Source organism: Hippoglossus stenolepis, chromosome 5 (assembly GCF_022539355.2).
Source record: "Hippoglossus stenolepis isolate QCI-W04-F060 chromosome 5, HSTE1.2, whole genome shotgun sequence".
NCBI lineage: Eukaryota > Metazoa > Chordata > Actinopteri > Pleuronectiformes > Pleuronectidae > Hippoglossus > Hippoglossus stenolepis.
The window spans coordinates 20,744,920-20,757,106 of record NC_061487.1 but is presented as its reverse complement, the minus strand read 5'-3'; the positions used below and the strand labels follow the sequence as shown (position 1 = coordinate 20,757,106).

At 41.8% G+C, this 12,187-nt stretch overlaps 1 protein-coding gene across 2 annotated transcripts in view; it reads left to right on the top strand.

The window, feature by feature from the left end:
• The first annotated feature begins 944 nt into the window (after nt 1-944).
• The window catches only part of rassf7a (Ras association domain family member 7a), a 32,950-nt gene continuing 21,707 nt past the window's right edge, over nt 945-12,187 (top strand). The window contains exon 1 of one of the 2 annotated variants that reach the window (XM_035157118.2): nt 945-1,060. The gene's annotated coding sequence lies outside the window, so the exon portion shown is untranslated. Of the gene's footprint in view, nt 1,061-5,225; nt 5,373-12,187 lie in introns of those variants that run through there. The other variant, XM_035157119.2, reaches the window with a different exon arrangement.

The window sequence follows — 12,187 nt, the reverse complement described above, 5'->3', positions numbered from 1 at the left end:
TTCCCTTTCAGCTGTTTCCTCTTCAGAAAAGCTGGTTTCAGGGCAGCGATTGTAATTTGTGGGACAAATACAACATTTATTTTAGTCTTACACATGTTTGCAAAGCCACACGTCACACCACAAATAAGATTAATAAATAAAGGAATCTTTGGTTCAGAGAGATGAAAGATGAAGTATTGTAATCTTAGATATTTGCACATATAGGAATCTGATGACACAATATTTGATCTGTTGGTACACCAGCTGTTTTCTTAGTGGTTAAATGCTGTATTATTGCTTAGAAACCTTTTCAGTTTACACAATCTTGATCCAATAAAAACTAATCTTGTTGAGATGAGTGATGATTGACACATGGGTGACTTCCCTTCCTTTTGTTTAGTAAACAATCTTTGCTTTTATGAATGGTTGTTTCGGGTGCTGAAAAGATTATTACAGACACAATTATAACCTTCCGCTTCAAACACTTCCTGCTCATCACAGCTCGAACACATGTTACAACATGTTGTATATTTTGAAAATAGCATCCCCTTCACCAGTGATGCTTTTTGTCAGAAATAACAGTCTCCTCTTCTGCAAGTGAAATCACCTGTAGTCTGCAAACTACAAGGAATCTCAAAGCGTAATCTTTAAAAACCAACCAATATAAAACTGTAGTTAGTTACAAATCCATTTTATAATATATAATGTAATGGTAACTGTAATCTACCTGCTGCCATTTCAGTTACCTCTATGAGAGATGACAGGTTCTCATACTTTTTGGAATCAGATTACATTTTGCTGTCGGTTCTGTGAGTCAGGGATCAGGGATTTAAAAAAAAAGAAATTGACACTTATCCTTATATATACAATGTATGTGACTGTATATTATTGAACATTTAATCAAGTTATTAAAACCACAATGATACTCTCGATTCTCACCTTTATTGTGAAATCCCTGACCGGACACTGTGGTATTGCTGCTTCCTGTTTGTCTCGCGTCAAGCGGAGTTCTGACGAAGTTCTGTCCAGAGGATGAAAGTCTCGCTCCTCCGCGGGAACGGGACCGACCGACTCAACGTCTGTGAGTAATTTAAAATGGTTTATCGCACAACAACACGTGGTGTAAACGTCTGTGGACTGTCAGAAGAGAAGCGACGTGTTGTGAAGTGAGCGCTGCACCTGCAGCTGGGTGCTTCGGGCTAACTGACGAAGAACTGACCCTCTGAACTTTTCTCACTGACCTTGTTCTTGTTGGGCAACTCAAGTTAAAGTTAGGAACTGACCCGCTGTCAGTGACCTTAAGTGGCTATAATGATGTGGTTGTTTTCCTGCGTCACTGTGATTTATGGTCCGTGTCTCATTTTAGCTTCCACAACCACGTTTGTTCATAATTCACTTAACGTGGAGCTAGCTTGAACTCAGCGATGCTAAAGTACAGATGTTAATGTTTAGTTTAAACACTGATATTTAACTTAATGAAACAACGAGGCTCCACGATCACAGTATAATGTCAACAACCCTCCACACAAATACAAACACGGATCATCGTTGTTTCAATCATCAGCATCTGCTTTTAGATTTTCACGACATTACCACAGAACATATAGAGAATGTGTTGTGATCGATGTGAAGGTGGATTCAAATATTGAGAAATTGGTCATTTTACTGACTTATCACAATGAATCAAACATTTTGATTCTTAACTGCATCTCTTCTTATTTTCATTGTTGATCAGTCTGTCAGATTAATCGATGGTAAGAAGCTTTAGCAGTTTGGTTGATTTAAAAAGACAAATACATAATTATTTTTCTGTTGATCAACAAATAGACTCTGTGTGTGTGAGCTCGACTTCAGAGCAACTAACCTGAACATGTACGTCTCTACCCCTTAGGGATGCAGTCATCTGTATTTACCATATACATTCTAATTGCATATATATACAGTGAGGCTTTATGTTAATCAGTTTGTTTGCCATCCTTCTTTACTTACCTGTTCAGTATCTCATGTGACAGTATTTGTCTTCCCATATCTTGTTTCTTGTACTTCCTCCTCTTCTCATCACATCTGTATATTTTCTCTCTTAGTTCCTTGTATTTTTCAAACAGTATCGTTTTCTTCCCCTTTTTCTTTGTCTTTTCCACTTCACGATTCAACTCAACTTTGAAAATGGTTTGTCGCGGCCTCCCCATGCCCATGCCGCCGCTTTTTTTTTATCACTTTTCATGCATATTTGATGTAAGTTCTGAAAAAACGGAAAGCCGTACTGTTTTTGCAATTAGTGTGTGGTCTTCCCTGTCCAATTAGTTTCCGGAGTAATCCTTGATGGATTATTCAGATAGAATTTGCAGGAGAATGTGTGTGAGAAAGAGCCGGAGATCCATTCTGGGTCATCATTATGCAGAACTTGTAGAAGATGATACATCGTCGCTAAATTTAATTTAAAGAGCCAAATATTTCTGATCCTGTGACTGGATATATGCTCTGTGATGAAGTCAAAGTTGATTCAGCATTTTCCTCCATTTTGAGGTTGGCTGGAATTAAATGAAAAGTCGAGTGGGACAAAAAAGTTGCCGGTAAAATGTTGAGTTACTCAATGTCTCTGCCCCCTCCGCACTATGAAATCCGTACATGATGACTCATCTGTCCAGCTGCTCAGCGCCAGAGAGCATAAAGGCTTTTTCTACCAGCTGAGAATCAAACACACCACACACACACACACACACACACACACACACACACACACACACACACACACACACACACACCACACCGATACCCAATCTTCATCTCGCAGACTCTAAATCATTCCAACACCAACAACCCCCCTCTCACCCCATCTTCTAATGTATCAGCTTTCAGGAATTCAGGGAGACTTTCCATGTCGTTTAATATGTTGCCAAGTATCAAATCACATTTCTTTTACCATCAAACAAGTGTAAATATGGCCCTACGTGCTTCTTTTTGTGCTTCAGCTGGACATGGTAGCTCAACACGATGCAGGTTAGCGGGAAAAATACCAGATTGCAAGAAGCTAATCGGTTTTTGGTGATATTTTCTGATTAGATCTAATCTCCAGGTTTGCGTGTTTAATATTGCAAATTATCTGCTGTAAGCCTGGAGCTAGAATGTGCCTGTTATCTATTGACATGCCGATACAGGATAGTTAATCCTCAGGTAGTCCTTTCTGTTACCTTTTTTTGGAAACAAATCAATAGCAGGGTCTCAGACGTGTCATTGCTGTCCAAGCTCTGGATACTATCGGCTTTGTCACCTCCTCTCCGCTGTGGCTCATCAGCTGTCCTGTCACATTCGCTCTGTAGGGAGGTAATTGGGCCCCTTTTTACTTGGTAACTGCTTTTCCGAGAAGGAGACGTGCCTGCCACCGCCGCCGCCGCCACAGCTGAAGTGGGGTAATTTTCTGGTGCTGAGACGATGTATTACAAGGCAGATGATTGTGTTCAAGTGTACAGTGCCTTGCAGAGAAAGGGTTGGATGCGAGACTCCAGTCTGAGTAATAAACCTGCTGCCTAACATTGATAGACTGTATTGTCTCTCTGTTCTCTTGGGAATTTATGCTGGAGAGCCTCACTGTAATTTAGTTTACTACCCTTGGCAGATGCCAGTGTGCAGAGTAAAAACATGATGAACTTCACAGTTAGGGGGATTTTATATTGTGAACTTTATGTGTACTATAGAAGACTAAAGCAAAAAACAGAAGTACAAGTAGATGTATTTGTACAACAGGAAAAGCTCCAGCCTGAGTGTCGTAGCAAGATTAATCTGGTGTCGGTGGTGAGACTGCCTTATGGAAATGCATTTTCCAGTCTCTCTTCAGTGGTCTGATGATACAGTATTGAATCAATTTATTATACCTGAAAAGGGATTTGTGCATCGAAGATTTTTGCAGATGACGTAGCTCTGCTGGCTCCTTTGGGCTCTGACCTCTGCCGTGTACCAGGTTCTGTTTTGAATGAGGATCAGCATCTCCAAAATCTGGAGTATTCTTTTGGAAGAGAATGGAAAGCAACTTCCTACCTAAATAGGAGTCTGGTCTTGAGACAGAGATGGAGATGTTGCACCATCTGCAGTGAAGTAGACAGCTCACTCTTACCCACTTCTCAGTCATTTACATAATGTTTGTTCCTTGCCATTATCATTTTTGTTAGCCAGAGAGAGCGCTTGTATTTTCCTCTCATTGACCAGGCCTGGCCTATATTCTGGTCTACGTGTCTTGCATTGAGATAGTATGACAGCAGGGTTCTGATAATAATAAACAGTCAAAACATTTCAAATAAATTGCATTATCCTTTGGTTTGAATAATGTGAATTTATTCATAATGTTGTGTTTCTGCTATTAGTGCGCATCATTTCTGCAATAAACCAAATGGTCCCAAGTTTAGAATATGCAGTATTCTTTCTGTTATTAGCCCAACTTTAAATATTGCCCACACTATCAAAAAAGATAATTCCAAACTCCCACTTATAAGTAAAAAAAACCCTACATACAAACAAAAACAAATGAAATTCACAGTCCACCACTTTACATTAATACAACGCTTGTGACATGATACATGTACATTGAGACTGTAAAGGGGATTTCCTCTTGATTTCACCGAATAGACCCACTTCAGTGAAGAAATGTAAAATTGCCACAAGTGCGGGGAGGCAACTTTTAAAAGTGCATTTGTTTACATGTTGACGGTCAACACGGTGAAGCTTTGCACACAAACAGATATGAATGGCCTGATATGGAAGGAGACAGGTGCTGTTTGAGGGGAACCACCTGAAGATGAAGCTGTGTCATTAGTGTCACAATGAGCTGCTCAGCGTTGTTCCTCTCAATAAACAGAGAAAAGCTGTTTGCTGGGAGACTGGTGTGGAGATGGAACTGTGAGGAACATAGTTTGTGAGCCCATTTGTAGGATGAGCTTCCAAATGCCTGAACAATATCTATCTTTTCCCCTGTTTTTCTTTTTCCTTACCAAGCTCGCTTCTTTATTTACCCCTGCTTTATCACCCTCTACCCCCCAGCACTACTTTTCTCTTCCCTTCTCACTCCGTGCAAAGGGAGTGGTGTCGGGGCAGTCATGTGACTTTTTGTCTGAACACAATTGCCGGTGTTTGCCATTGGCCGATTTTCTTTGAAAGCGCGTTGGTTTCCTGGGTGATGGGGAATGGCGACACCACTTCACTTTTCTCTTCAGCGTGCGCGCCCCCCCCCCCTAGCATTGCTCTGAGTCGGTCTCTCTCAGTTGCTCTGTGTCGTCCCCAGGCTGTGGTGGATCAGGTAGCCGGTGAGCACAACACACAGTGACAGCGTTGTTGCTCTTCCTGCTTTCCTTCTTCTCCTTTTTTTTCATCAGGCAGGTAGAGAGAACACTAGACTGCGAGAGGTGAGTAACATAAATGGCTTTCTTTGTTGAGTTTTAAGGGCTTTTTCTCAGAGTTTGCTTTTTTAAAATTAAATGTTTTTGCTTTTTTTTCTGGTTGAACACGCGTCTCAACTTGTTTTTTAATCCTGCAAAAGCCAGGAAGGATTAGTCATTGATTAAACAAAGACTAGTTGTTTAAAAGTTAAAACAAATATTTGTCACTGTTTATTTGACAGATGCTCTTATCAGTTGCATTAGTCACCATGGTAACAGGATTTGACATGTTTAGGAAAATCTTGGCTTAGCGCTTTGACAGTATGTTTTTTCAGCATTCATTTTTTGTCAGCCGTATCATTGTGTACTGTGATGTCTTCTAACTTAGGTGAGTGTGTCTAGGACATATGGTATCTAACCATGGTTGGCTTGTCACATGGTTTTTAAATGTCCAACAGGATAATCAGGGACTAAAATCCTGTGGAGATTACACAGACAAGACGGCCCAAAGTTATAACTCTGTTGTAATGAGAGATGTACAGTAGGCTTAGTTCTTTTTATGTCCCATGAAAGATTCAACAGCTGTGTGCGCTCTCTGCTGCGCTGTGCTCGTCATGGCTTTAACACAATATGGGTTGTGTTCTGGAAGTGGGGCCACTTTGGGAGGATTCTCTGGCACGGTTTACCGTCCTGAAGTGGCGCCCTTTAAGTTCCCCGTCTTGGGCTCCACCAACCAGGTGGTCGCTGCTGTGTTTGGTTACCATGACAATGCTGAAAACTGGCTCCCTGCCCCTCCCTAGGATGCACTTTATCTGATGACCTGGAGGATCCCTTGCACGTACACACTCACACCTTCATACACAAACACACTAGCATCTGCTTGCTGACACTTGACCGCTCACATAGGCAAGGGACGGATGAAAGAATAGTTTGCCAGAGGCAGATGAATTGATTTTTCTAAGAATAATGTTGTCAAACGTGTTTGGCGGGTTGGGTTCACTGATATTTGTTGTTTATATAATGGAATGTAAATAAAAGCACTGACTTAAGTAGTCACTGTGTAGTTTACTCATCCAAATTAGCATCCCCTCAGGCTACTCTGTCTCCTTTTTAGGCACTCACTCAAACCATTATGTCTGGCTGTTAACCGTAGACCACCTCAAGCAGGTGTAAAGTCTGGAGTCTCTTTAAAAGCCTGAGTGTTTTTAAAAGATCATTCATCTGGACTTGCTAAAAAGATAAAGCCAATTTACACACATCAGCCACAACATTAAAACCACTGGATGATTTTGTGTAGGTCCCCCTAGTGACACCGAAACCGCTCCGACCTGTGAAGGCATAGACTCACAAGACCTGTAAAGGTGTCCTGTGGCACCAAGACTTATAGCATCAGATCCTTTACCCTTGTCCTGGTCCAGTTCTGACTTTGACCACTCTACTGTAACGCAGCTCCATTTGCTGTAAGCCATGATGAACTGTGTGCTTTCACAGCTATCAGCTTTCAATTATTGTCAGCATTGAGATTTTCAGCAATCTGTAGTTCTTCTGTGGGACTGCACCATACAGGACAGGACTTCTCTCCTTACAGGCTTCAGTGAGCCTTGGGTATCCATGACTCCCTGGTTCACTAGTCACCCTTCTTTAACCCCTGCATACAAAACCTGCCATTTTGAGATGGTGCGATCTAACATCTGACTATCACAATTGGACCCTTGTCAGTGTTGCTCAGATCCTTTTTCAGCTTCCAACCCATCAACATTTGATTTCACAAATTGAAACATTTGCCATTTCATGTCTACTACATGTCTACTACGGTCAAGCAGCCAGCCTGACCACGCACATTCACTGCCGGTTGATGTTTAGTTGCGAAGTGACGTACGGCAAATTATTCGAGTGTTGACATGTTTTTGAAAAAGTGAGCCGGAAGCAGGGTTGGAGTGGGTGTTGATCCACAGCCTGGTAGCGTCTAGCTGATGCAACTAGGAGGAAAAAGGCGCTGAGGCCTTGTTGTTGCTTCTGACGGGCGGCCATGATGTCACCACTGCTGACCCGACAATCCTAACATTCCTGCTGATAGGGCTTTATGCAGACATGGAGGAGAATATGTGCAAGACATGTGGGAGAGATGCACAGACTTGCACACATATGGCCTTTGTCTAATGCTGATTAGTAATCTGGCATATCCACCCACACACGCCCACACCCACGTCATGTCATTAATTCAGTGTCACGTACATGCCCACTCCAGCACACGCTCAAACCCTCCACCATCAGGATAAAGATGGCGATGGCAGTCTCACCGGCCTCATTAAAATTCAACAGGTTTTTAAGTGTCTGTACTTGAAGTTCTGGTGAATCAGTTTTGCATATGTCCTCTGCTACAAACTAAAATATCTGTTGTTGAACATTGTTTCATGAGAGAGATACAACATGCAATGGTGTCATCATGTGTGTGTGTGTGTGTGTGTGTGTGTGTGTGTGTGTGTGTGTGTGTGTGTGTGTGTGTGTGTGTGTGTGTGTGTGTGTGTGTGTGTGTGTGTGTGTGTGTGTGTGTGTGTGTGTGTGTGTGTGTGTGTACTTTTAGAGCATGATCGTAGCTGCAGCTACAAAAGATTTTCTTACTGTAACACAGCTACAGCTTCTCTTTGATCCACTAAAGCCACAAAAGGAAAGAGATGACAGGCCTGGTGCAGTGAAAGCTTTTAAATGCTGTTGTTCCCGCAGGTGTTTGGATAGTTTATTTCCCCCTAGACACCAGACCAGCATTGTAAACAATGTTTTGAAATAACCGGCCAGAAAAGTGAAGGTAACATCGTAGCCTAAATGGAGGGCACAATAGAAAAGCATGTAGACTTGACAAAAACATGTAAGAAAACATTGCTAGACAAACACACTAAGGCCTGAGGCACTGCCTGTCGAGAAAGGTGTAGACAGACAGACTGGGCTTCAGTGAGTGTGTCCGGGGGGCCTCTCCCTTGCTCTGTGTGGGGCTTATGAATCCTTTGTTTACCTCCGACCCCTGACCTGCACCCACCTGATAGCTCCCCTGTTACTAACCCGCATTTCCTGTCCATTGAGTGCCCCACCCCAATTTCTTTTGCATGCGTTATTACCAATATAATTAAATCGGCAGTTTCACCCCCCCATGTTGGCCAACATTTCGTCTTTCTTCTCTCTGTCTTTGTGCATCGACCAGACTCATAGCTTGTGGGTTGGGTCCCCGCTCTATCCCAAGAAATCCATGAGGCTTGGAGCTGTTGTCTCTGGCAAGAACACCACGGTGACTCAAAATAGACTTTCTTTTGTTCTCTGACTCACCTGCACTCCTTGGATGAGAGAGAAATGATAAGATGGGCGTGCAGACTCAACGTCAACATCCCAAACATCTGCGTGCATGAAGAAAAGTTAAGGGCTATACGACAGTCACAACTTTTCCCCTGTACTAATCAGACTGGCTGTAGCCTATTTCCATTTACTGATAGGAACACTGCCAAGCAGCAGAGTGTGACTCTAATGGTACAGCTTTATCTCAAGAGACAGAGAGCGACTATATATCTAGAGGCAGGATTGAAACAAACTGGCTTAGCTAGAAAGGATGAAGGAGACAGTTTGAATAGTTAGATATTTCCAACAGGACCACTTGAAAGCAATGAAGGGACAATGCTGCAGCTTATGAACGATGTCCAAATTGATTTCAACTCTAAAAATAGCTATTCATCTGCAGTAGCTTTTCAAAAATGAAACACAAAGCCATGTTAGAGGTAGAAGTGCTGTTGTTTTTTTTCAAATGATGGTAGTTTAGGTCGTAGCCAGTCCTGACTGGCTCTGAGTAAAGAAGGAGGAAAGAGAGACGATGGAGAAAGGGTGCCAGACTGTGGCCAAAGTCCTGACAACTTGGAAGCTGCTAAAAGCCAACTGAGATTCTCTTATGTGCTTTGTTAGTCTGACCTGAGAGGAGTCTTCAGAGAGAAAAAAATAAGGCTGTGTGTTTTTCCTTTCTGGCCTCTTTTCTATCCCCTGTTTGGAGGGATACAACATTTGTTTACCAGCAGTGTATATGTAGATCCAGTTGAATCTCTCTTCCTGTCATTTTCACTTTGTACTCCCCTGTCATCTCTTTGTCTTCACCTTCACCCTGGCAATGCGTTTTCAATACAAATGCATTTATTTGTAGAAGAATTATATAGTGACACACATTTGCTACTAAAACATGAATCATATTCTGAGCCACGTTTCTGGGAAGAAAACAAAAGTCTTTGTTCTGTTCCTGGTGTGGGATATGCTATATTTATGTTTCAGCAGTGCAATTACCTTCGCTGGGGAAAGCCATCACGTCTGTCATAATGATACACAAGGCATAGCAACACCACTGGAGCAACAGCATTCGCCTGACCATAATGAGATAGCAATGCTAAACTTAGGCATGTTTGGGACAAACAGAGCTTTACTACCTTACGTCGCTTGCCATGAGTTTGAAAACCGATGTCAACAAAAGTTCAGGATTTTGTAACTTGTTTTTTTGGCATCTGAAAATAGAGGGCTCTCATTTCGTTCACTGTCCAGGCTTTTGTCTTGACCAACCTGCTGTCCACCTGTTGAAAGCTGTTTTTAGCCGAAAGCTGAATAAACAGAGCGAGAAGAAGGAGTAGAGGTTTCAATGGGGGAAGTTGTGAAGGGGCACGCCGTAGTAGCAACATTGTGCTATTCATTGTTGATGAATAATGGCCAACAAAGACACTATCAGCATGTATTCCCCTCTCTCTGCTCCCCTCCACGGAACCTATTGAGCTACTGCCCAACCCAACCAGTCTATTTCTCAGCTTTAGAGCCATCTTCTTGTCTCCGCTGAGCTCACTTACCACTCTTTGGACATATTTATTCCTACAATCAGTTGCTAAGCTCTAACTTAGTAGTGGACAGTGATAGAATGCCACCAAATAGCTGACTACAGAGCTGAGTGCATTTCTAGGTTAGCCCAATTGGTTAATAAGTTCAAAAAGGGAGAAGGATTTCTTTCCCGAAAGCGTTTTTAAAAATACTTTCGGCCTCCTCTTTGTTTTCTTTAGCGCCTTTGCTGAATGCAGAGGGAGGGTCGGAGGAGGAGGGAAGGGGGTTACAAGAATGTTTGAGTCACGCAGAAAAAGAGGGATGATATGTGGGGGTCTGACAGGGGAGGGTGGGTTGAAGGAGGCACAGCAGTGGGAGGTACCCTGAGGAATGCCTGGAAGGTGTCAGGAAGGTCTCGGAGGCTTTGGACTGATAATCCTCCACATCACATTATAATACCCTCACCCACCCTGATTTCAGCCCTGTTGTCTGTCTGTCTTCAGACTCTTAGGCCAATACCATGGTCCATTGTATTTTTCCATTGGCCCACATTCCCTCATAGTAATAGTGGATGATAATTTACCTTCAACATATTACGTTGGTGATGTATATTAGGGTCCATGCTCTATATACCAAAATGTTTTTAGAAAAGAGCGACGATCTTTTCATAAGCAGACCTGTCAATGGCCTGGATGAACACCAACCTGCATTAAAGTTTCACAGGCCATGGGCCATTGATTATGTTGGACCCCGCAATAAGGAAGATTGTTAACCTTCACATACTCTTGTGTTATACAGAAGTCTTTAAATTCACTTGGTCTGGCAATGGACCAGCACATGATCACACTGAAGGGTAATACTTTCAGGGTCCATACATTTTACTTACTTCTCTGCTATGTCAATTCTCCTTGGCACCTTAGCCTTTTCTCACTGTGTCCTCTGGTACCTAAGCCATGCCTCAAGAAACTCTCACCCCACTTCTTTTTTCTAGAGTGTGGTTTAAGTGATTTGTCAGACAACACAGCTCTTAGATGTGCCAAAAGCTTTGCTTTATAGACAGATCAGGGAAACGCTTCACATAGATATGAGCCGACTCTCCGTGGGCCTTTGTGACTCAGATGTCCACAAGCTTCAGCGTTCTACTCTGTGGTCTTTTGTATGCGTGATTTAATTCAATAAATTAATGCAATTATTCCAAGTAATCTATTTTTGGAAGATCTGCTTTATACAGTGTGGTCACTGGTTATGAGGCGCTGTGACTGCGTGTCCTCATAAGTCTCTGAGAATACAATGTGATGTCAGATGAAGGCAAAGTAAACACATGGTTGAAGGAGGTGTTGTCAATGGTCTGCTGCTGCTGAATCATATCTGGGTTTCATAACTACATCGGTTTCATGCAGTATGGTATATTAAATAATTAAAAAAATTCTTTTGACTTTTCCACAGTTGTTTTTAAAATGTCTTCATATATTCCCACCTGGGACCACTTTGTTAAGTTTTCTTTTTTCTTCCAGTTTTTAATTATCAAATGTCTTTGCCTCACATAAGGACAATGAGCAAACAAATTAAGGGAAACTAAGTAGCTGTGTTTGCAGAAGCAATTACAAATCGTTCAGAACTAAATTTCCAATAATTAAAATTAAATTTTAAAAAAGAACTTAACTAATATTAGCTTATCACATAAATATTGGTATTGGTGTCTATGGATTGATAAGTAATATTAAATTGCAGCGCACGAAATGCTGAAAATATTGTTATGGTAACCACTGATTTCCTCGTTGATCCACTAGAGACAGCACTGGCAAGGTTATCAGTTTAGCTGTAAAATTTAGGGCACCCTTATCAAAAACATTTGTTTATGTAATGTGCTTATGTAAATAATGAATATCCTCTGATACGTCTGGAGATTTACGATCTTTAATTTATCTAGCACTAAATGATTCTGTTTTTAGGATGTCATGAGGGACAATACTCCCCGACTCTCACTTTAATTTACATCTAGGACGGCTGCTATG